Source organism: Schistocerca nitens, chromosome 4 (genome assembly GCF_023898315.1).
Source record: "Schistocerca nitens isolate TAMUIC-IGC-003100 chromosome 4, iqSchNite1.1, whole genome shotgun sequence".
In the NCBI taxonomy this organism is placed as follows: Eukaryota; Metazoa; Arthropoda; class Insecta; order Orthoptera; family Acrididae; genus Schistocerca; species Schistocerca nitens.
In genome coordinates this window covers 382,950,376-382,977,022 of record NC_064617.1, presented here as the reverse complement: position 1 = coordinate 382,977,022, position 26,647 = coordinate 382,950,376, and the positions used below count along the sequence as shown (strand labels likewise).

The 26,647-nt window shown below is 38.6% G+C and overlaps 1 protein-coding gene and 1 non-coding gene across 2 annotated transcripts in view; both read right to left on the bottom strand.

Annotated features, from left to right (window-relative positions):
* The window catches only part of LOC126251950 (meiosis-specific with OB domain-containing protein), a 282,267-nt gene that overhangs the window by 173,328 nt on the left and 82,292 nt on the right, over nucleotides 1-26,647 (bottom strand). The gene's annotated exons all lie outside the window — the stretch shown is intronic.
* On the bottom strand, nucleotides 23,002-23,076 carry Trnal-caa (transfer RNA leucine (anticodon CAA)). The gene has a single exon. It is a non-coding gene; the product is annotated as a tRNA-Leu (tRNA).

Here is a 26,647-nt window from a genome sequence, read left to right as displayed (position 1 = left end):
CCACAAAAAATTACTTTAGGTGGTGATTTCAACCATGTGTTAAATGTTACTGACCAACATGCTAACTTCAACAGAACTGAAGACACTCAATGAAAGCCTTCATTTCCATGACACATGGAAACCAACAAATGCTTCAGTATCGACTTACATCTACATTATGAAGGTATCACGCTGGTTAGAAATTATGTATCAGGTGTCATCAAAAACAAATGCAGTTAATTTGGAAATAGCTACTTATGCCTTCTCTGACCATTGCTGTCACATGATCTATATGAAGCAAATCAAAAGAGAAAGAGGAATAATAAGCAGAGTGTCAGGAAATCTCTGAACAGATAATTAGAATATGAGTTTAATAGTTTATGGCACACCTGTATAAAAGAAATGCACAAATGCCCTAATGCTATGGACTTCTGGGCAGAACTGGCAAAGTCAACAATTAGGATATTTTTAACATGCTTTTAAAATGCAAAAGAGGGGAACAAGATGACACCTTAGACTTCTACTATTCATGTCACGCCAGATTAAAAAATACAATGATTCATTTTCAAAATGGCATCACAAGAAAACATTGTTTGATACACTGTAATCATTGTTGGTATATGATAATTTAAGTAATGTGTGGATAAACTACATTATTACATTGTGGAGAACAGAATAGCTGGATTAGGAACTTATCATGCTAACAGTAATAGTGCTAACAATAATCAACTTGGCTCAGTAAATAAAAGTATAAAAACTGTTAAGCATAAATGGATGTCAAAGTAGTATGACTGTTTGAAAATTTAAACAATGGAAATAAAAAACTAAAAAGGAGATGTAAAATAAAATTGAGGAACTAAAAAATTGTAACAAAAAGTTAAATAATGAAACATCTTATTTTATCATGTGGAAAGCACTGATTAGACCTTAACATATGAGATACCACCTAACTTTAGAATGAAAAAGGATCAGCTACAAAGAGACCTAAAATGAATAACAGAAACTTAATTAAATTAAAAGTAAACTTTTATAGACATTTTTATCCAAGGGCATGGTGAAAAGTATTGCTTCTGGATTTTTTTATAAAAACTCTTAAAGCTTTTTAAATAAAACAAACATTATTAACATTCTACATTTTTATTCTTCATATCTACGTACTTATTTATTAACATAGTAACCCTGGCAATGAAAATATTTCTCCCAATGAGAGACCATTTTGTTGACAGTGTCACCATAGAATGTTTGACTTTGTCGACAGAGCCACAACCTCACCTCTGCTTGCACCGCTTCATCACTATCAAAGTGAAGCCCTTGAAGGGGCTCTTTAAATTTTGTAAAAAGATGAAAATTGGTGGAGCCAAGTTGGGACTGTATGAAGGATGACTGACGATAGTGAACCTAAGGGGTCAGGTTACTGTGTATGTTGCAGCACTCATGTGTGGTCTGGAATTGTCATGCTAAAGATGAGGGTGCTCCATGCGTAGATGAACTCTTCAAAATCAAAACTTTATTACAGCATGCTGATTTTCATGCAGCGACGTAGTTACGTTACACAGTGCCAGGTTACATGCTACAATTTGGAGCCCTCTAGCAGCAGAGACTTGCAAATATGTACACATAAAGAACAAGATGTAGAACATGTAATGGGCCACCCTCCTCTAACATTACCTTTGTTTTATAGAAACAGTTGATACCAGGAATATTTTTGAATCTTGTATAGGTGAACATTATCTCAGCTGCTTAACTAAATTAATTTCATGTGATTTTGTATATGATATATTATATTTCAGGCTAAATTGCATAAAAAGAAATTAATCTGTTTCAGTCAATATGTACTAATTCTGTATGCAAGGTCAAAATTACTCTTCTTTTAGAAATATTTGAAATTATGAAATATCTAGCACACTTAACATCCCTATTATTATTTATGCAATCTGATGCTAATTATTAAATTTATTTCTGGACTCATTTATAGAATAATGATATAACTTGGTGACGATCCTTCTTTTGTCAAGAAAGTTTGTAAACACTTTTGTTTTGGAAATTCTTTGCAATATTGTTAGTACCACAGGATGAGTTGAGAGTAGTGGGCATGCCCTGATGGTATCGGTCATGTTTTTATGTTTGGCAATAACAATGTGAATTTGTGTTCTAAAGTGGAGACTGTAAAGTCAGTGTGGTATAGAAGAATGGCATAAAATAAAAAAGTCATAGAAACAGAAATTACTTCATCAGTTATCATGTCAACTGGAACCCACAGGGTTAAAAAATTTCAGCCTGAAGAATCTACCCCCAGACATGATGAATTGCAGCCAACAATGAGAAAATGAAGATAAGTAACAAAAATATTTGTACATCTTACTCCTCTCGAAGCATTTGAAACAAAGCAATTAATCTTTTTACTGAAAGCTACAGGTGATGTGTGGGAGGTTAAGATTACAATTATGGGCATCACCCAGGTTCAGTTGACTGATAATGAAGTTTTGTCTGTTGCAGAAGAAGTAAGGACAGTGATTTGTGAGATTTGCAGTTTATATATAAATGAAGTCCTCATCACGTGAAGAAGGAAGACCTGAGAACTGCCCAACAAAGTCGTATCAACAGTGGCGAGATACTATCAGTAACGACGGACCAGATGAACTGAAAGAGGACTTTACAACTACGACAAGGGATGTCAAAAAGAAAAACATAAACTATTTGCAAAATTAATTAACTTTTTATTTTCTTTTTTCTGTGGACTCGTGTGATTGCTAGGAAAATGAACAGAGACGAGAGTAGTGGTGATGAAGTGAAAGCTGTAGGACCCACCCAGGACATGTGTGAACCAAGTAAAAGTGTAGGCAGCAAAGAAACAGTTAAAACTGATATTATGCTGTTGATTTTGGCAAAATTAGAGGAAATGAAGACTGATAACAATAGAACATTTAGTGCAGTTAATGATCAGTTAACCGAAAAATTTACTTCAATTAAATGACCTGAAAACTGAAAACAATGGGAAAATGGACAGGGTACAATACCAAATAGACCAACTTAGTAATCAGGTTTTGGAGCTAAAAAATGGGTTGTCAGAAGGATTAAAAAGTGTGAATAAAAAACCTAATGTCTTAGAGAATAAATTTATGGTTTTGGAAAATGAGCTGGTAAGTGCATCTGCAAGACAGACGAAGAATGTTTATTACATCAGAGTTGAACAGAAGACTGTTGTGGAAAAATGGAACAGAACTTTATTAGTTTAGATCAAAAAATTTTTAATGTTGAAAACAGTATGCAAACTAATTTAGATAAAAAAATTTCAGCAGTTCAGGATAATAGTATTCACAAAAATATGTATTCAAACAATTGTATTGCATGGTCAAACACTCCAATCAAAAGTTTACCATCAGACAATTTACACCTAGTGGATTTTATGCACCACTGTAGAGACAGTTTTGTGTCAGGCATGAGTGACAGTCACAAAATTAAATTTGTTAAAAGATGTCATGTAGGCGAAGCTCTGTCGTGGGTAAATCTAAATTTAAGTCAATGGGAGATATACCAAAGTTTCAAAAAAAGTTTTTTAAATAAATTTTGGTCGGAAGCTGAACAGGGGAGAGTTAAAAGTGAATTTTTGAATGGTCCTAATTATAGGAATAGGGATGGTACTCTGAAAGAGTTTTGTAAGAATCAACTCAAGAAATTAACACACCTTGACAAACCATTTGACAAAATGACATTGATTGACTCACTAAAAAGGATATTACCAGAAAGGTTGCAGTGGGATTGTTTTGAACAATTTTTACAATATGTAACAGGCTGGATAGGGCAGTCGAAAGAAGAATGTACCATAACAATTGGAATGATAGAGATCACAATGGTAGTAACTACAGAAACAGAGATAATGGTAATTTCTATCTGTGTTAAAATGGTAATACAGACAGAAACTTTGAGCATCAGCAGAACAGGAATGGGGATAATCATGGGCAATTTTATAGGAGAAACAATCATAGAAGTTACTACTCGGGAAATGGTAATCCGCCACAATGAAGATCCACAGTTTTGGGTCGTGGAAACACAACTAGTATAGGACCCCTAATTTACACTTGCTGTTAGACAATAATAACAGTGTTAATAATGTGACATAGCTAGCTGAAGTTGAACAGAAGGAACATCAGATTTCTCATTATGTTTTCATCAAAAGTTTTGGGATACTATGTTTGATTATAGTTATGTAGGTGTTAATCACAAACCATAATATGAGAGTAATGAGAATTTTGATGTAGTGTGTACTAATGATTTCTTCTCTTGGTCAGAAGATAGTGTTATTGATGTATGTAAAACAAGTGATGACTGTACTGGATCTGAATTAGGTAGTATTTTTAATATAGATATGAATGAGAGCTGTGAAATAACTGAGGTTAATGTCTTAGGCTGGTAGTTTACTGCATATGAATCGAGGTGTTGATGGAGATGAGACTTGTGTTGTTAATGATGCTGTTGATGAAGTAATTTTGGGAGAGTATGATGATGATGAGTATCAGGTATCTATGGAGTTTAAGAATAATGAAGTTTCAGAGTTATTTGTGAATACAGGTACGGTAAGTGATGTATGTGATGATGTAAGTGAGAGTCATGGAATACCAGTCCAGTCAAAGCAGTTTCTCATTAATGTCATGCAGAGTAATGATCCAAACAGTAAATGTGAGTTATCTGTAAGCCTAGAGAATAAAGGTGAAAACTTTTTGGAAGTTTGTTTGGGTCCAGATTGATGATAACATAGATAAATATGCATTCTGGAATAAGTTAGCTGAGGTTAGTCAAAATGTGTATCCAAATTGGTGGAATGAAGTGAAAGAAGACCTAAGCAGGAAGTGTAATTTTGATAGTAATATACTTTGTGTTCCTTCAGTAATAAGTGATGTTAGTTGTGCTATGGAACCCATTCAATGTGTTCAGTCTTTACCTGACAACATGAGTAACCAAAGTAATGCTACGATACCAATAAAATTGATAAAACCCTGCAGAAACAGTGTGGATGTAGCGTTTGCAACTGAAAGTGATCTTTTACATGAAGTGTCTAATAACAGAGTTGGTGATTCGGTTTTTGGGGGAAGTTACCACTTTTAATGACCTACAAAAGGGACAACTTAGGAATTTGTTATTGGAGTTTAGAAATGTGTTTAGTGAAAAACCAGGAAATGCGAAAGGCTATCAGTGCATACTTTACCTTAAATATTATCAACCTTTCTTTCTCAAGCCATATAACATACCATTTTCAAAAACGAAAGTTGTAGAGAAAGAAATTCAGAAAATGGAAACATGGGGTGTAATTAAGAGAAGTAGGAGTGCTTACAATAATCCTTTAGTTGTGGTAAGTAAGAGAAATGGTGGAGTGAAAATTGTTTTGAACTCAAGACATCTTAAAAAATTTCTTATCATAGAAATGACCATCTCGAGAACATGGAGGAGCTGTTACACAAATTTGATTATGTAAAATACTTGAGTAGTTTGGACTTGACCTCCAGATTTCACCAGATCCCACTTGAAATTAATTCTAGAAAGTATACAGCATTTTTTGTGTGGAGGTGCCATTTGGGCTAGATGTATCTGTAGCTGAATTCATAAGAGCTCTGGATTCTGTCTTGGGAAGTAAACTGAGTTCAAAATTAATTGTGTATGTTGATGACATTCTGGACACTGAAAAGACTTGGGAACAACATTTGGACTTTTTAAGAGATGTGCTTTCAAAATTGGAATCATGAGGCATGACTTTGAAAACAGGTAAGTCTAAATCTGTTGTGGAAGAAGTTAAACTTTTAGGACAAGTTATATCTGAAAAAGGAATTGCACCCGATAAAGATAAACTTGATGCTATCTCTAAACCATTTGGGATTGGAATCAGGAGTGTCAGGATGCTTTCGATGAGATCAAAGGACAATTGTGTCAGTCAGATATTGTTCAGACCACATTTGTCTCTTCCTTTTTGTATTATGACAGTAGTGATGTTGGTTTTGGTGCTAATTTATTTCAGGAGGTTGAAGTTGATGGTGTTACTGAACACAGATCTCTTGCATTTGCTAGTAGAGCATTGCAGAAATGTGAAAAGACATACACTCTAACAGAGAAAGAACTTTTGGTTGTACATTGGGCATTAAACAAACTTAAAAATTATTGACTAGGTCACAAAGTCATCATCTGTACTAATCACAAAGCATCATACTATCCTCAGGTGTGTAAGCTGTACCATAACAGAATTACTCGTTGGGCAATGTTTTTAGAGCAGCTCAATTATGAAATCAGATTCATTAAGGGCACAGACAATGTAGTGCCGATGCTTTGTCTAGGCTACCTTTAGGGAGTGAATCATCTAATAGCCTTGGAGAAGGAGAGAAAGAGTTTAAAATTATGTACTTCAGAGGTGTGAAAGAGGAAAAAGAGATTTTGAAAATTTGCGAAGACATCAGCAGGTATCAAAATCATGATCGAAATTGGTTAAGAGCATGTTGGGTAAGAAAGGAGGAGAAAAGACACAACAGTATTATGAGGTACACAAGGGTATTTTATTCAGGATATATAAGACTGAATCAGAGGATTGGAATTATGTTGGCCGGAACAGTGTATTGATACTTTAATTACTTATACACATGAGAGTTTTGGTCATTGTGGATCAACCAAATGCACATGAAAGATTCAGGAAAACATCTATTTTTATAACATAGGAAGGAGAGTCAAGAAGAAGATCACCAGCTGTGACAGATGTCAAAGAGTGAAGGTACATAACCAAACAAGTAGAGACCAAATGCAAAACATACTGCCCTATAGTAGCCTTGATCTCATGACTGTGGATGTTTATGGACCTTTACCTAAGTCTAAGAATAGATTTTGTTCTGTTTTTGTGGTGGCTGATGTATTTTCAAATTTCATAAAGTTGTTTCCTCTTAAGAAAGCTACCAGTAAGCAAATTATCTCTAAGTTTGAAAAAACATATTTTTATCAGATGGGTATTCTTAAAACAATTTTGTCTGATAATGGTTATCAGTTTACATCACAAGCTTGGAAAGATTTTGTTGATCATGCAAAAATAAGGCATTTTCTAACCTCGGTGTACCGTCGTTCAAGTAACCCTGCAGAAAGAAATATGAGAGAGACTGGAAGCCTGTTTAGTATGTATTGTAGTAAGAATCATATCAGTTGGATGGATTATGTCAGTTATTTTGAGATCTTATGAACAGCTTACAACATTCTTCAATAGGTTTTTCACCATTTGAAATAATTTTTAATTGCAGACCAGCTAACCTTATTTCTGAAAATGTTGAGTATCCACCATGTACAATTCTGTCACCATGAGAGAGGGAAGAATGTGTTAGGGAGATGACGAAAAAAGAGGGGGATAGGAGAAAGCAGAGACATGATGGTAAAGCCAGATTCTCTAAGTTTAAAGTGGGAGATCTTGTGTTGGTGAAAGCCAAAGAGAAATCTCAAGTGTTGACAACTGAGATAAAGAAATTTTTCAATATTTATATTCGACCATTCAAAATCCTTGAAAATCCATATCCTAATGCATACAATCTTGTGTGTCCTAAATCTAAGTAGTTTTTTTGGATTACGCAATATCACTGAACTGACAGCATATAGACATGATCCACGAGTATTTAATTTTTGTTTGTTTGTTCTTTTTCCATTGTCATGAATTTAGTATGTAAGAAGATGTGATTTTTAAAGTCCTGTCTTATCTATTAACTGAGTTAAAATCTATGATACACTACATAATTATGTTTTATAATAAATTTTTGCTTTAGAATTTGACTCATATATTCCATGAGTCTAAATGAGTAGATCCTTGTACAATTTTGAAGTGGGACAAAGTTCATAATTTGTAATGTAATGGTTAGGGATATTATCTATATCTGTGTGTATCAACTTTTTAGTTCATTTTTCGTTTTTACTGCATTTAACTCTGTTTATTAATGTTTCATATGTGAACACTTTTAAATCGCACCTGACATAAATCTCATATAACTGACTATGAAAAATGAACATGAAGAGCATATATTTTGTGAGATATGAAGAAGGTATTGAACAACATATTTAGTACACAAAACAATGTTTGAGGATTTGATGTGAATGCTATACAGGAAGTTATCTATTGGTGCAGCATGTGATGAGAACTCTAGGGAGGAAACTGAGAGATGTGGGTGGATCCATTCCTCAGACTGCTGTATGGCTGTACCCTGCTGGACCAGTCAACTTACACGAGATCATAGGTGCTGGGTGATGTACTCAAGCATCTGTCTACTACATCAGTGTTGTAACTGATATTTGTGAATTGTTAGCCAAGATTGCTAAAGACAGTGTTATTTCACATAAATGTGTGTTTTTTTTCAAGTAGGGAGATTGATTTTCCAATACATTATGTATCCTTAAATCAGTATGTATTTCTTTTATCATCTGTGTATGAATCTTCTAGGTCTTTATGTATGTAGGTTACTTGTATGGACAATTAGCAAATAGTGTGGAAGACATTTACTAGTATAGACAATATAACAAGATGTATACACGTCTGCTTTCATACACTGATTTGGTCCGCAAGCTACCTGATTATGTCATCATTCAAAGCTGCCTATGTCTCTGTTTACCTGTATTTATCCTGTGTTTTCCAATATTGTAACTGAATGGATCTTGAGTTGTGGACAGACTCATGCTTAACTCTCTTTTGGGTACCACCGGTCGTCGCTGTAGTGATTCGAGAATTTCTGCGTAAATTTTAGAACCACTCAGTCTTCTACCGTCTCAAACACACGATGTTCTAGATATGAGTGCGGGATGGTAGAATCATACCTACTGTGCGTCACATGTTTGTCTATGCAGGTTTAAAATCAGTCGCGGGAAGAAAGTAGACGCGGCGCTCGAGCAAACTGACAAGTACCCGTCGGGCAATCCATAGAGGTTTTAGTGCGTGTGTAAGGAAGAACCATGGAGTTTTTATGCCACTCTGTGCTTATTGACTATTGTTAGGTAAAACAAGAACAGTTGAAAAAGTACTCTTCTAGACTCTTCACTCAGCCTTGGTAGAGGCAAGACATATTTTCTGATTCATTTTAAGAAAGTCATGGTAGTCAACCCAACTTTCTTTTAACTGTAACTCATTTTGCTTCTAATGTTCGACGGTATGAGGTACTTACAGAAAGTTGCAAATGTATGTTGAAAGTGTGAATTATGTTGTGCATGAAAGTCAAATACATTGTTAACTGACGAAAACGAAAGTGATTTTTAGATGAAATAAATTGAATAGAGCATTATATTTGTGGAAAATGTAATACGATGTGACTAACTGAAAATTGTTATACCAAATTGTATGGCTTTTCTATTTTGTATAAAGTATTTTATACCTTTTATGACGTGTAACCCCCCATGAACCATGGACCTTGCCGTCGGTGGGGAGGCTTGCGTGCCTCAGCGATACAGATGGCCGTACCGTAGGTGCAACCACAACGGAGGGGTATCTGTTGAGAGGCCAGACAAACATGTGGTTCCTGAAGAGGGGCAGCAGCCTTTTCAGTAGTTGCAGGGGCAACAGTCTGGATGATTGACTGATCTGGCCTTGTAACATTAACCAAAACGGCCTTGCTGTGCAGGTACTGGGAACGGCTGAAAGCAAGGAGAAACTACAGCCGTAATTTTTCCCGAGGACATGCAGCTCTACTGTATGATTAAATGATGATGGTGTCCTCTTGGGTAAAATATTCCGGAGGTAAAATAGTCCCCCATTCGGATCTCCGGGCGGGGACTACTCAAGGGGACGTCATTATCAGGAGAAAGAAAACTGGCGTTCTACGGATCGGAGCGTGGAATGTCAGATCCCTTAATCGGGCAGGTAGGTTAGAAAATTTAGAAAGGGAAATGGATAGGTTAAAGTTAGATATAGTGGGAATTAGTGAAGTTCGGTGGCAGGAGGAACAAGACTTTTGGTCAGGTGAATACAGGGTTATACATACAAAATCAAATAGGGGTAATGCAGGAGTAGGTTTCATAATGAATAAAAAAATAGGAGTGCGGGTTACCTACAACAAGCAGCATAGTGAACGCATTATTGTGGCCAAGATAGACACAAAGCCCATGCCTACTACAGTAGTACAAGTTTATATGCCAACTAGCTCTGCAGATGATGAAGAAATAGATGAAATGTATGACGAGATAAAAGAAATTATTCAGGTGGTGCAGGGAGACGAAAATTTAATAGTCATGGGTGACTGGAATTCGTCAGTAGGAAAAGGGAGAGAAGGAAACATAGTAGGTGAATATGGATTGGGGGGAAGAAATGGAAGAGGAAGCCGCCTTGTAGAATTTTGCACAGAGCATAACTTAATCATAGCTAACACTTGGTTCAAGAATCATAAAAGAAGGTTGTATACCTGGAAGAATCCTGGAGATACTAAAAGGTATCAGATAGATTATATAATGGTAAGACAGAGATTTAGGAACCAGGTTTTAAATTGTAAGACATTTCCAGGGGCAGATGTGGATTCTGACCACAATCTGTTGGTTATGAACTGCAGATTTAAACTGAAGAAACTGCAAAAAGGTGGGAATTTAAGGAGATTGGACCTGGATAAACTGAAAGAACCAGAGGTTGTATAGAGTTTCAGGGAGAGCATAAGGGAACAATTGACAGGAATGGGGGAAAGAAATACAGTAGAAGAAGAATGGGTAGCTCTGAGGGATGAAGTAGTGAAGGCAGCAGCCGATCAAGTAGGTAAAAAGGCGAGGGCTAATAGAAATCCTTGGGTAACAGAAGAAATATTGAATTTAATTGATGAAAGGAGAAAATATAAAAATGCAGTGAATGAAGCAGGCAAAAGGGAATACAAACGTCTCAAAAATGAGATCGACAGGAAGTGCAAAATGGCTAAGCAGGGATGGCTAGAGGACAAATGTAAGGATATAGAGGCTTGTCTCACTAGGGGTAAGATAGATACTGCCTACAGGAAAGTTAAAGAGACCTTTGGAGAGAAGAGAACCACTTGTACGAATATCAAGAGCTCAGATGGCAACCCAGTTCTAAGCAAAGAAGGGAAGGCAGAAAGGTGGAAGGAGTATATAGAGGGTTTATACAAGGGCGATGTACTTGAGGACAATATTATGGAAATGGAAGAGGATGTAGACGAAGACGAAATGGCAGATAAGATACTGCGTGAAGAGTTTGACAGAGCACTGAAAGACATGAGTCGAAACAAGGCCCCGGGAGTAGACAACATTCCATTAGAACTACTGATGGCCTTGGGAGAGCCAGTCATGACAAAACTCTACCATCTGGTGAGCAAGATGTATGAGACAGGCGAAATACCCTCAGACTTCAAGAAGAATATAATAATTCCAATCCCAAAGAAAGCAGGTGTTGACAGATGTGAAAATTACTGAACTATCAGTTTAATAAGTCACAGCTGCAAAATACTAACGCGAATTCTTTACAGACGAATGGAAAAATTGGTAGAAGCGGACCTCGGGGAAGATCAGTTTGGATTCCGTAGAAATGTTGGAACACGTGAGGCAATACTAACCTTACGACTTATCTTAGAAGAAAGATTAAGAAAAGGCAAACCTACGTTTCTAGCATTTGTAGACTTAGAGAAAGCTTTTGACAATGTTAACTGGAATACTCTCTTTCAAATTCTGAAGGTGGCAGGGGTAAAATACAGGGAGCGAAAGGCTATTTACAATTTGTACAGAAACCAGATGGCAGTTATAAGAGTCGAGGGGCATGAAAGGGAAGCAGTGGTTGTGAAAGGAGTGAGACAGGGTTGTGCCTCTCCCCGATGTTATTCAATCTGTATATTGAGCAAGCAGTAAAGGAAACAAAAGAAAAATTCGGAGTAGGTATTAAAATTCATGGAGAAGAAGTAAAAACTTTGAGGTTTGCCGATGACATTGTAATTCTGTCAGAGACAGCAAAGGACTTGGAAGAGCAGTTGAACGGAATGGACAGGGTCTTGAAAGAAGGATATAAGATGAACATCAACAAAAGCAAAACGAGGATAATGGAATGTAGCCAAAGAAAATCGGGTGATGCTGAGGGAATTAGATTAGGAAATGAGACACTTAAAGTAGTAAAGGAGTTTTGCTATTTGGGGAGTAAAATAACTGATGATGGTCGAAGTAGAGAGGATATAAAATGTAGACTGGCAATGGCAAGGAAATCGTTTCTGAAGAAGAGAAATTTGTTAACATCGGGTATAGATTTAAGTGTAAGGAAGTCGTTTCTGAAAGTATTTGTATGGAGTGTAGCCATGTATGGAAGTGAAACATGGACGATAAATAGTTTGGACAAGAAGAGAAAAGAAGCTTTCGAAATATGGTGCTACAGAAGAATGCTGAAGATAAGGTGGGTAGATCACGTAACTAATGAGGAGGTATTGAATAGGATTGGGGAGAAGAGGAGTTTGTGGCACAACTTGACTAGAAGAAGGGATCGGTTGGTAGGACATGTTTTGAGGCATCAAGGGATCACAAATTTAGCATTGGAGGGCAGTGTGGAGGGTAAAAATCGTAGAGGTAGACCAAGAGATGAATACACTAAGCAGATTCAGAAGGATGTAGGCTGCAGTAGGTACTGGGAGATGAAGAAGATTGCACAGGATAGAGTAGCATGGAGAGCTGCATCAAACCAGTCTCAGGACTGAAGACCACAACAACAACAACATGACGTGTAATATATATATGGCAGGGTTTGTATAAATTTTGAAAGGAGAGGGTATTGCAGCTAAATGCTTGATTTACAAGAACAGATAAATCATGACTAACACAAAACATATGTCACACCTTTCAAAGAACCCTCAAAAACAAGTGTGCCTGATGCTTCATCATTTGTTGTTTCCATAGGGTTGCTAGGATTTCCTTTGGGGACCTCGAAGGTGAAGGTGAGACATGTCCATTCTGTAGGAGATGATTTAACACCAAACCTCCTCCGGCGTCTCACTCTAGTACCTGGGAGGTAGGGATCCAGGGGAAGAGGGGTGCGAAGGGTTTCCTGTCTTTGATGCTATCTTCTTTCTCTTCTTCGATCCTAGCAACCACATCTATTTTTTCCTTTCTTACTTCTCATCTTGAGGACCTGTCTATCTTTTCCTTCTTTCCATATTCATAAACTTCTATCACTGAAGTCCATACTTATTTTTGTGGTTACTAATAACCTGCATCTTGTCTTTAGATAAGAAGGCCGAAGAATCAGACTACATGAACACACATCCGCTTATACACAAATATACTCTTCTACACAAACATTAAATTATATAAGACAAATCCTGTCATGATGTGAGAACACCAGGTGTTATAGGGGAAAAAGTGTGTACATAAGGAATTATGCGCATATATCTGAGGAGTTATGATGGTTCTACATCGAATATACTTAAGGAGAGGTGCCCATACATAATGAACAACTATAAAATAGTAATGTGTAATGGATAAATAAGAAAAAGGTATGAGCAACATCAGTGCAATAAAAACTCTGATGAATTGAAGGATAGTGAGACTTAAGTAGTATATATAGACATAATAACTGTTGAAAGTATAAAAGTTGATAAGTAGAGGAGAACTGTAGGGAGTGAATGATATATTAAAGAATGAGTGAGAAGTTTAAAATAGATTTATATCTTTACCAGAAGACACTTAATTATGGTATACACAGAAATGTATATTAGGGTAATGAACCGTGAGGCCTACTCAGACAGGGTAAGGGGGGCGTACCTGGCATTCACAAAGTATAAAAGGCAGACATACTTATCGTGGAGGTAGGACGATCTGTGGCCTACAAAACTGAGATGTTTTGTAAGGGGCATACCTACCAGAATGGAAAGAGGAAGTGCTCTCATTAGGTCAACCCCAAGCAAGGAATAGGTGATGATCCTAGGAGAAGTGACAGTATGGTGACAAAAGTCACAAATTTTATAGGAATTATTTTGGAAAGTGTAAATTCTATAAAAACTAGCATTATTATGTTTCATGGAAGTAAATGAGTGTCAAAGGAACACTTTCATTTTGTCCAGACTTTGTCCAAGCTAGAACTAATAAAAATAGTACATACATACCTGCCAACTCTCCCAATTTAGGCGGGAGACTCCCGATTTTCCACTTTTTCTCCCGCCTCCCAATTATTCCAGTATTTCTCCTGATTTTTACTAGTTATCGTCAAACTTAAGATATTTGTTTTGAAAACTCGCCATTTCAGTATTTCCCCCCCCCCCCCCACCAGTTGCTGGAATTCGTTGCGTATTAGTCGACCTTAATCGATACGTATCGAAGTTTATAGAAATCAGGAAGTCGTGCGCAGTTTATATATCGATAGTTATTTTTCCTCTTTCCTGCGCATTTTGTCGAAGATGTACCCGTGTCCTGTAGTGCACATGTAGTAACCTCAGTAGTGCACAATGTTCTGCTTGGACGTGTGTTGATGCATATTGTCGTAGCGTTTTGATTCGGGGCTTTGTTTTTAACCATGGCCAAAAAATATAACTCTGTCTTCTTAAAACAATTTTCGGAACAGTTTCCATGCATTATCAAGTCGAGGAAAGGCCCGTTGTTTGCTTTTTGTACCGTTTGCCGATGTGATATTTGTGTATCACATTGTGGAAAAAGTGAGGTTTCCAAACATGTGGAAACAAAAAAGCACCGAGACAATTTGAAGTGCGTCAATAACAATAAAAAACTGGAATTCAGCGACAAAAGTGAAAGTGATGGAGTGATAAATGCTGAATGTTTATTTACATCTTTTATTTTAGAACATAATTTGCCAATTAATTGCGCAGACCATGCGAGTCACCTGTTCCGGAAAATGTTCCCGGACAGCAGTATAGCGAAAAAATACAGCTGTGGAAGGACAAAAACTGTTGCAATTATCAGAGAAATGGCAAAAACAACTAAAACAAGGACACAGTTTAGATCATCTACCGGTGATGAAAATTTGGAGAGATTGTTGACAGTAAAATCAAGACTGCAGGGTGACTGCTTTCAGCAAACCTTCAACAAAGAATTTCTCAGAAAGGCTAAGTCTTCAACATTCAGTTCGTTAAATCAATAGAAATGTGAAGTGTTTCGTGAAAAGATAATTATACCTGTGTGTTACCATATTTTCTCCATCCTCATCATGTATTGGAAATTTAATTAAGGAGGAAATGATAGACCTTGATGTGAACGGATAACAACATTGTTAAATAAGTGAGAACACTAATGTGTATTATCTCGAAACATTTTAAGAGTGTACTACTATTTTATTTGGTAACTGCTTCAGTTTGTTAGTACATCATCATTATTCAGTTTCCTACTGCAGAAGCAGCTTCTACTTCACCTGTGAGAAGAAAGGTATTGTACATGTTGTCATGATTGTTCCAATGTTTCTCGCTAATACTGAATACTAATAGGCTACATAGCTAGAGTTAAATATGAGAATTTTACGAATTTCTGTAATGACATAGTTTCCCTGAAAATGTGCAATACTAGCTAACTTTGAACATGCAGAGATATAACATGTGAAATCTTACGAGGAGAAAGTAGATGCTGCCCCTGAAAAATAAAAAAGAAGTGGTTGTGTTAAGATTTCAGCATACATCGGAGAACCAGTTGACAAGCCTATTTTAACAGTTTTCATGTGTCCCAAAACAGTATGGTGGATGCTGTTTTACAGCAATCATACTTTTTTTCTAATGCCAATCCCAACCTAACAGCAATTAGCTGGGTGAAACTACAAATAAGGGTTACGGAATCAACATTTTCGGTATTTCCAATGTTTCTATACGTTTTTTTTGTGTGTGTGTGTGTGTGTGTGTGTGTGTGTGTGTGTGTGTGTGTGTGTGTGTGTGTGTGTGTGCCTTAAAGGAAAACTTCTCAGTTGCCTTAGGTGTATACAAAAATGAGCCAAAGCTTTTTGATCTTTCATATCTCCTGATTTTTAAAACTGAATCTCCTGAATTTTGGTTTTTGAAGGTTGGCAGGTATGTACATACTAGGAAAAAGGTAGTACAAAAAGGTAAGAATAGAAAATAGATTACTCATGTGTCATAAACACCTGAAGTTTTCAATTGAAAAAGAAAGAAAAAAAAGAAAGAAAAAGCGTCCTCACAATTCCAAAATATTATCAAAGCTGACTAAAACCATGAGTAAATGCTCATGTCTTAATCACAAAGTGAAATAACAAAAGAATAGAGAAACAAAAGCGAAAGATTGTTCCAGAGAGGACAGACAATTGTTATGGAAAGGAGAGATATGTATATAAAGCTATGTAAAAAATGTATACTGTTAAGATATGAGATGTTATTATGAGTGATATTATTTGCACAATGATTATGTATAAAATATCACATGTTTGATATGAGGGTGGGGGGATATGTAGTGATTCGAGGATTTCTGTGTAAATTCTAGAACCACTCAGCCTTCCACCATCTCGAACACACGATATTCTAGATATGAGTGTGGGATGGTAGAATCCTACCTACTATGTGTCACATGTTTGTGTGTGCAGGTTTAAAATCAGTCATGGGAAGAAAGTAGACGTGGCGGTCGAACGGCGCTGACAAGTACCTGTCGGACAATCCATGGAGGTTTTAGTGCATGTGTAAGGAAGAACCATGGAGTTTTTATGCCACTCTGTGCTTATGGTGTCATTGACTATTTTTATGTGAAACAAGAACAGTTGAAAAAGTACACTTGCAGACTCTTGACTCAGCCTTGGTAGGGGCAAGACGTATTTTCTGATTCATTTTAAGAAAGTCATGGTAGTCAAGCCAACATTCTTTTAACTGTAACTCATTTTGTTTCTAATGTTCGATGATATGAAGTACTTACAGAAAGTTGCAAATGTATGTTGAAAGTGTGAATTATGTTGTGCATGAAAGTCAAATACATCATTAACTAACAAAAAGGAAAGTTTGTATGTCTACTCATTTTATAAGTACACTACTGGCCATTAAAATTGCTACACCAAGAAGAAATGCAGGTGATAAACGGGTATTCAATGGACAAATATATTATACTAGAACTGACATGTGATTACATTTTCACGCAATTTGGGTGCATAGAACCTGAGAAATCAGTACCCAGAACAACCACCTCTGCCCGTAATTACGGCCTTCATATACCTGGGCATTGAGTCAAACAGAGCTTGGATGGCGTGTACAGGTACAGCTGCCCATGCAGTTTCAACACAATACCACAGTTCATCAAGAGTAGTGACTGGTGTATTGTGACAAGCCAGTTGCTCGGCCACCATTGACCAGACGTTTTCAATTGGTGAGAGATCTGGAGAATGTGTCGGCCAGGGCTGCAGTTGAATATTTTCTGTATCCAGAAAGGCCTGTACAGGACCTGAAACATGCTGTCGTGCATTATCCTGCTGAAATGTAGGGTTTCGCAGGGATCAAATGAAGGGTGGAGCCACGGGTCATAACACATCTGAAATGTAACGTCCACTGTTCAAAGTGCTGTCAATGCGAACACGAGGTGACCGAGACATGTAACCAATGACACCCTATACCGCCATGCCGGGTGATACACCAGTATGGTGATGACGAATAAACGCTTCCAATGTGCATTCACTGCAATGTTGCCAAACACGGATACGACCATCATGATGCTGTAAACAGATCCTGCATTTATCCGGAAAAATTATGTTTTGCCATTCGTGCACCCAGGTTCGTCGTTGAGTGCACCATCGCAGGTGCTCCTGTCTGTGATGCAGCGTCAAGGGTATCCGCAGCCATGGTCTCCGAGCTGATAGTTCACGCTGCTGCAAATGTCTGTTCATGCAGATGGTTGTTGTCTAGCAAACGTCCGCATCTATTGACTCAGGGATCGAGACGTGGCTGCACGATCCATTACAGCCATAGGGATAAGATGCCTGTCATCTCGACTGCTAGTGATACGAGGCCATTGGGATCCAGCACGGTGTTCCATGTTACCCTCCTGAACCCACCGATTCCATATTCTGCTAACAGTCATTGGATCTCGACCAACGCGAGCAGCAATGTTGTGATACGATAAACCGCAATCGCGATAGGCTACAATCTCACCTTTATCAAAGTCACAAACGTGATGGCACGCATTTCTCCTCCTTACACATGGCATCACAACAACGTTTCACCAGGCAATGCCGGTCAACTGCTGTTAGTGCATGAGAAATCAATTGGAAACTTTCCTCATGCCAGCACGTCATAGGTGTTGCCACCGGTGCCAACCTTGTGTGAATGCTCTGAAAAGCTAATCATTTGCATATCACAGCATCTTCTTCCTGTTGGTTAAATTTCGCATCTGTAGCACGTCATTTTCGTGGTGTAGCAGTTTTAATGGCCAGTAGTGTAGAAAGAGGCTTAAAAGTTCCTGTACCTAGCTCTATTCAACAGAGAAGAAGTCAAGAGATTTTCCAGCAGCCGATTATCCCGTAAAGAAGAGGTGCTACAAAATTACAAGTAAATCACCTCGTAAAGAAGTGGAATGTGGTTTTGGGAAAGAAATCAGCATAACCCACACCCACATTCACACTTAAAGTCATCAGAATGTTAGATCGTGACTGTGTGTGTGTGTGTGTGTGTGTGTGTGTGTGTGTGTGTGTACTCAAGGAGAGCGTACAACCATTGCTTGAGGCTAGATGTGTCTTACGATTACTCTTTGCACAGGATTGAACTTATTGATATGATTATGAGCTTTATTTATTTTGTTGTATCAAAACATTTTTTGCTGGTTTGTACCCGGTGTGGTTTGGATTCATGGGCTGGTCCCCACATCATGAACTTAGGTCCTAAATTTGGCTTATGTGGCTGATTGATTTTGTACTATATTCCCACTCATGATTGAGTATATTCTTCTGGTCTGTACCGGTTGTTGTGAGTTTTTCGAGTCGGCTTACTTGTCGTACACTTAGGCTCTACATTTTTTCTCTCTTCTCTTTTGAAGATTTTGAACGAATGATTCTATGGATGTTAACTTACAATTTGTAATTCTAGTAATTTAAATTGTTTCTGTATTTATTTCTATAGTTCAGTGTTGTAATGTTGTAGTTTTGACTTTGTATTATTTGTCTTTTGACAGTATGTTCCACAGACCTAAAGATCTGAATGCCATATCCTGATATATGTGTAGATTATGACTTGTATAGTAGATATTTTTCTTATGTTTTCTGGAATATCTAATGTATCACATACTTCAATCATCTGTATTCTAACTTTTGGCATAATTTTGTACGCCGTTTGGCAAACCTTATAGTCCGTCACAAAATATTGTAAAAACACTGTTTCTAAATTTTGCGAGGGAGATATTGTAATGGGACACCCTCCTCTAACATTACCTTTGTTTTATAGAAATAGTCGATACCAGGAATATTTTTGAATCTTGTATGGAGGAACACTATCTCAGCTGTTTAACTAAATGAATTTCATATGATTTTGTATACAATATATTATATTTTAATCTAAAATGTATAAAAAGAAATTAATTTGTTTCAGTCAATATATGCTAACTTTGTATGCATGGTTAAAATTACTCTTCTTTTAGAAATATTTGAAATTATGAAATATCTAGCACACTTAAAATTCCTATTATTATTTATGCAATCTGATGCTAATTATTAAATTTATTTCTGGATTCATTTATAGAATAATGATATAACTTGGTGACGATCCTCCTTTTGTCACGAAAGTTTGTAAACACTTTTGTTTTGTAAACTCTTTGTAATATTGTTAGTACTATAGAATGAGTTGAGAGTAGTGGGCATGCCTCTGATGGAATTGGTCATGTTTTTATGTTTGGCAATAACAATGTGAATTTGTGTTCTAAAGTGGAGATTGTAAAGTCAGTGTGATGTAGAGGAATGGGATAAAATAAAAAAAATCTCCTCGAAACAGAAATTACTTCATCAGTTATCATGTCAAACGGAACCCATAGAGTTAAAAAATTTCAGCCTGAAGAATCTACACCTAGACACGACAAACTGCAGCCAGCAAAGAGAAAATGAAGATAAGTAACAAAATTATTTATACATCTAACTCCCCTCAAAGTGTCTGAAACAAAGCAATTAGTCTTTTTGAAGAGACTGAAAAACTACAGGTGATGTGTGGGAGGGTAAGACTACAAATGTTAATAATGTTTATTTTATTTAAAAATCTTTAATAAGAGTTTGCACATAAATTTCAGCATACCCTGATAATAATGAAAACTTGAGGATAGAAATTTATGATAATACAGACACAGAAGAGAATTTATTGACTATGTTAGAACTAAAGACAAAATAGGAATCAAGAGAAAAGAGACTGAGTCCCTAAAAATACAGGTTGAGGTTTACAATAAAATTATATGTGAACCAAAGTATGAATAATTATCCGGCTGTGTAGAAAAAGTGGATGAAATTCCTATTTGCAATGCCACAATATAGTGAGAGAAATGTTTCTTGAAAAGCAATAGCCATATGGATAACCATGTTCTAGATACCATTCATTTGATAACATATCTGAGAATATTCAAACATGCATTGCACAACTCTCGAAATCACAAGCAACTGAGTGGGCCATGGGATGTAACCCTTGTTAAGTGTTTAACTGATCCACTGAAGCAGTCACTTCAATGAATAATACATTTTTGTAAGATGTATTGAGTATGTTTTAATCAACTGTTAAGTGATGAGTGACTTTGAGATAGAAAGGGACATATTAACAGAATCCTGATACCTGAGTTTTGAAATACAGCTGCGTGCCTCATGTTCTTTGTGAATATGTAACTAGCCTCTACAAGTTCCTGAAGCAATCATAGTATTTCTTATTGCTTTGTTTCCCATGCAGCAACCCTATCATTTCATAATTTTGTGTGCTTGTACATAGTTTTTCAAGTTTCCATCCATATGTTTTAAAAATAAAACAAAGTAAAAAGCATATGGAGAGAAAATTTTGCTAATATTAAAGACGAAATAGTCCATATAGGAGTACTGTGACACCCAACTATGAACAATATTATTACATCAAAAACATGGCAACAATTGAGCAAACATTCAATAATGTGAGGAAGTATTAGGCACTTTGAAAAAAAAATTGTAAAAACCAATATAACTCTAGATGTAAAGAGGAAATATCAGGTGCTTCAATAAAAAACCCAATGTGAAAACCCATAAATCTAGAAATAAACAACAATCAGTATAACAGTACATTAGAAAATTTATTTGTGTGCTTTTGTAGACCATTTACTGGCTAGTAGTTTTAACTGGGGAAGGATTTTTTGTATTTCATAAATCGTTCGCCCATCAAGGAGAATATTTTGTTACCAAATGTCTTGATTACTAGGCGAGAAATGAGTTAAGTATATTTTTAAATTCAGGAAGAGGGATTATTTATGTTTTGACAGGCTAAGAAGAGGCTAGTACATGGTTGTGGATCGAGGATTATCTCGAGTAGATCATGGATCTTTGCAGTTTCAAAAGTTGGAACCACCTTTTTCTAGACTGCAGTAGGGAATACCTCTCTGGGAAGAGTAACGTCATCCCTCTGGGCCACGTGGAGAAGCCTTTCCTGCAGATGAGACTCATCATAGGAAGAGGGATGCTGGTTGAGGGACGGGGTGAGGGAAGGGCGGAGGGAACGTCTTGGAGGTCTGTCAACATTTTTCTTCAGTTCCAGCTTCCGCCAATCTGTTTTTCTTTTCTTCCTTCCCTGGGGTTCACCATCAGTCCAGAAACTTTATTAAATGATTTCCTAACTTATGTCACACTGTGCTGACCCTTTTCACAATCATTTCCATTATGCTTAAAACTACAAGATTTAGGGCTCCTACGACAGATCTAGTGCCCTCTTCCCAGACAGAGTCATATCCCTGGTCCAAGAACCCGCTGGGATAGCATACTGTATGTTCTAACCCAAGAACGCTGTAACTTTATTACATGAAAAAGCATAAATACATGAGACACAAAGTACACACAAAATGCTCCAGCCTATACAGCCATTAGTTCTTACAGGAGGTGCAGCCTGCAGGCTTTGCATACAACTGCTGTCCTACTAGCAGGCCAGGTGGTCTCTAGTGGCTGAATCAAGCACAAACTTCGCACACAGTAACTATGAAGCGGCACACACATGAAATTGGTAGTTACATCATTGTAACTTCCTTAGCGAAGAAGTGAGCAATGTGCTCACGTACATTTCTTCTGTCATTGATGATGGTTGTTGAGTCATGAAACCCATTGCCACCAGTACGTAGGTTTGGAAGTGGTGCAAGCAGGAACAGGCACGGCATTTGTCCCCTGTGAGAGACCCTATGGTACGACAGGTGATGCTGGTGTGGCTTCCATTACCATGTCTGACAAGGGGACCATCAGAGGTGTAAATAACGGATTTTGATTGATCTTGGATATGTTGTAGAGGGACATGCCCTGAGTATGAGGCTATCCGCATTTTTAGTGACGGACCTTGGTTTTCAGGAAAATTGATTTTGAAGTTCACTGCAGGCTGTAATACGCATACATTAGCCATGTTCCAACCAAATGGGCATGGCGGAGCAGTTAAGGTCTATAGCTACCACACTGGAGGTACCGTGTTTGGGACTTTTTTTTTATCAGAATAGTCCAATGTTTTTCATTTTTATTTTACAGAATATCAATGGTGTAAATTGTGTGAAATTATTAAGAAGTTTAAATCGTGTAGGCTTGGTCAAACAGAAAATGGACTGAATGAGATTTTCATTCTGCAGTGGAGTGTGCGCTGATATGAAACTCCCTGGCAGATTAAAACTGTGTGCCCGACCGAGACTCGAACTCGGGACCTTTGCCTTTTGCGGGCAAGTGCTCTACCAACTGAACTACCGAAGCACGACTCACGCCCAGTACTCACAGCCTTACTTCTGCCAGTATCTCATCTCCTACCTTCCAAACTTTACAGAAGCTCTCCTGCGAACCTTGCAGAACTAGCACTCCTGAAAGAAAGGATATAGCGGAGACATGGCTTAGCCACAGCCTGGGGGATGTTTCCAGAATGAGATTTTCACTCTGCAGCGGAGTGTGCGCTGATATGAAACTTCCTGGCAGATTAAAACTGTGTGCCCGACCGAGACTCGAACTCGGGACCTTTGCCTTTTGCGGGCAAGTGCTCTACCAACTGAGCTACCGAAGCACGACTCACGCCCGGTACTCATAGCCTTACTTCTGCCAGTATCTCATCTCCTACCTTCCAAACTTTACAGAAGCTCTCCTGCGAACCTTGCAGAACATGTCTCTGCTATATCCTTTCTTTCAGGAGTGCTAGTTCTGCAAGGTTCGCAGGAGAGCTTCTGTAAAATTTGGAAGGTAGGAGACGAGATACTGGCAGAAGTAAGGCTGTGAGTACCGGGTGTGAGTCGTGCTTCGGTAGCTCAGTTGGTACAGCACTTGCCCGCGAAAGGCAAAGGTCCCGAGTTCGAGTCTCGGTCGGGCACACAGTTTTAATCTGCCAGGAAGTTTCAGAAAATGGACTGTCCGCATGGACATCCCATGTGAACTCTGTGTATTGTGACAGTGTATCACTCTGGTCACCGCCTTTTATTTGGCTATGGTGATATAATCTCATAATACACAGTGTTTGCATGGAGAGTCCTTTGTGTATTGTGAACATGTTTTGCCATGGTAAAACAAGTGGTGGTGACCTAGCTCCTAAATTGCTAGTTTGCATTTGTCTTCAACATCCATTGCTCACAATGCGTTGTTAGTGCCGTGCATGTTCAAAGAATACAGTGAAATGGACGACCCAAATGTGTGTACAGAAGTGCAGCAGAAGAAGATATATCAGTGGTAAAGGAGTTGAATGAACAATTGAGAGGTGAAATCACTAATGCCATCAAATACACTGAAAAGTTTTTTCATGATTTCAATCTTCTAACAAATACAATGCCCAGCACAATCTCTGCTAATTCGGCTGCAATTGGCAATGCGATATGTATTACAATACAAGACCCGTTGGCCAAGAGATGGATCATCGATGGTGATGAATTAATAAACAACAAATAAGAAGTGATTCTTGAGTTTCTCCTGGCGTATTTGATAATCAAAATATCCACGGGTGTGCTGCAGGTCAATAGTGTCCAACGGGCACAATATTTCGGCGATCATACATGTCGCCATCATCAGATGAACTGACGGACTGAGCTTCTGTGAACGTGCCGGCACGGAGATCCGTACGCTATGGCTGCTCAGAGGGAACTGGGTTCGGTCGCGGCGACGGCCGATTTAAATACCCTCCGCCCGCGGCGCGCTCCCTCCGCCGCCTGCGCCCCACGCCACGGTCGCGTGGTGGAACAGATTGCGACGGCGTCTGAGATGATGTCGGTGCGATGGCTCTGTCCGCCGTGGTTGTCACAACTATACGTTTGCTCGATTTACTCTTGATTAACCCAATCGCTGGTTCCCAAGCCTTGCTAAGATTATAGCCACAGTCCCGAAGGTTCACAAAGAGGGGCTACCATTACGCCCCATTGTCAGCAACATCAGGGCACCTACATATTTGTTGGCCAAATACCTGACGGGAATATTAAGTCCTTATGTGGGTAAATGCCCTCATCACATCCGTAATTCCGTGGATTTTGTTAAACGCCTTGATGGCTTCAGGTTGGATGAGTCAGATATGATGGTGAGTTTTGACGTCGTTTCCTTGTTTACGAGGGTACCCCTGCGAGAGTCACTAGAATTGATTAGTCAGAAGTTTGACGAGAAGACCACTGCACTTTTTAGGCATGTCTTGACTTCCACGTATTTTCTTTTTAATGGAGAATACTACAAACAAACGGAGGGAGTCGCCATGGGTAGCCCACTCTCACCGGTGGTAGCGAATTTGTACATGGAGAACTTCGAGGAGGAAGCCCTGTCGTCATCCGTATGGAAACCTACTTGCTTTTTCCGTTACGTGGACGACACGTTCGTCATCTGGCCACATGGTGTGGATAAACTCCTTGACTTCCTTACACATCTAAACTCCATACACTCCAACATCAAATTCACTATGGAGACTGAAACGGAGGGTAAATTACCTTTCCTTGACGTCTTGGTCAAGAGAAGGGCTGACGGCACCCTAGGTCATGGGGTGTATCGGAAGACAACGCACACTGATCTGTATTTGCACGCAGACAGCTGCCACCACCCTTCACAGAGGAATGGGGTACTTAAAACTCTAGTACATAGGGCGCGCACTATCTCTGACACAGAGAGTCTACCCCAGGAATTGGAACATCTGAGAACTGTATTTCGAGAAAAAAATGGGTACTCAGAGTGGCAGATTCAACGTGCTTTCCGCCCAACCACTGCAGCACAACCTGTTGAGATGGATGAAGTCACGAGGGAGGAGGTAGGCACTGCATTTATTCCATACACAGGCGCACTCTCGGGGAAAATCGCCCGCATTCTGAAGAAACACCGGGTTGGAACTGTGTTTTGTCCTCCAAATAAAACTCGTGCACTGGTGGGGACCGCCAAAGATGACCTCGGTTTGAGGAAGGCCGGCGTGTACCAGATTCTGTGTCAATGTGGCAAGTCGTATATTGGTCAGACGATGCGTACCGTCGAGGATCGATGCCGTGAACACCAGAGGCACACTCGACTGATGTATCCGAGCAAGTCGGCGGTCGCTGAACATTGCTTGTCGGAAAATCACGCCATGGAGTATGACCGCACGAGGATTCTGGTACAGACATCGAGATACTGGGACAGCGTTGTTAGAGAGGCCATCAAAATTCGCACCAATGATGACCTCATAAACCGTGACTGTGGCTATAATCTTAGCAAGGCTTGGGAACCAGCGATTGGGTTAATCAAGAGTAAATCGAGCAAACGTATAGTTGTGACGACCACGGCGGACAGAGCCATCGCACCGACGTCATCTCAGATGCCGTCGCAATCTGTTCCACCGCGCGACCGTGGCACGGGGCACAGACGGCGGAGGGAGCGCGCCGCGGGCGGAAGGTATTTAAATCGGCCGCCGCCGCGACCGAACCCAGTTCCCTCTGAGCAGCCATAGCGTACGGATCTCCGTGCCGGCACGTTCACAGGAGCTCAGTCCGTCAGTTCACCTGATGATGGCGACATGTATGATCGCTGAAATATTGTGCCCGTTGGACACTATTGACCTGCAGCACACCCGTGGATATTTTGATTAACAAATAAGAAGATGAGGTGCACAAATATGAGGCGGTAAGTTTCAGTTTTATGTGGATGTTCTCTTTCTTGCAGACAAATCGACATAATATAAAACTATTTACTTTGCAGTATACAGGAGTAGAGGGAGATGGCGATTTTGTCGCCAATGAATTCGCATTTGAACCAGCAGATTATGTGCTTCTATCCTACAAAGAACGAGCAGTTGCTCTTGCAGTAGCTCATCCGAAATGGAGCCTAAAGAGTTTGCAGCCCCATGGCATCTCTCAATTAAAACATAAATCAATGCTATATCGATGGAAAGAGGATGTGAAATGAGGTGGAAGTCATTGTGATAAATAGAACTTGCGATAAATGGAACACTGTCGACTGTGAGATGGATGAACGGTTCACCGAAGTGAGGCAGAATGTGGCACAGGTAAATCATATCAAAATATATGTCAAATACATTGTAAGAAAGAGACTGGCTTGTGGAAATAATATAATTTCTTTCATGAGCAGGAAACAACCAGAACTTTACAGCTATGGGCGATGAATGCTGCTGTTCCACTTTTATTGGATAACTTT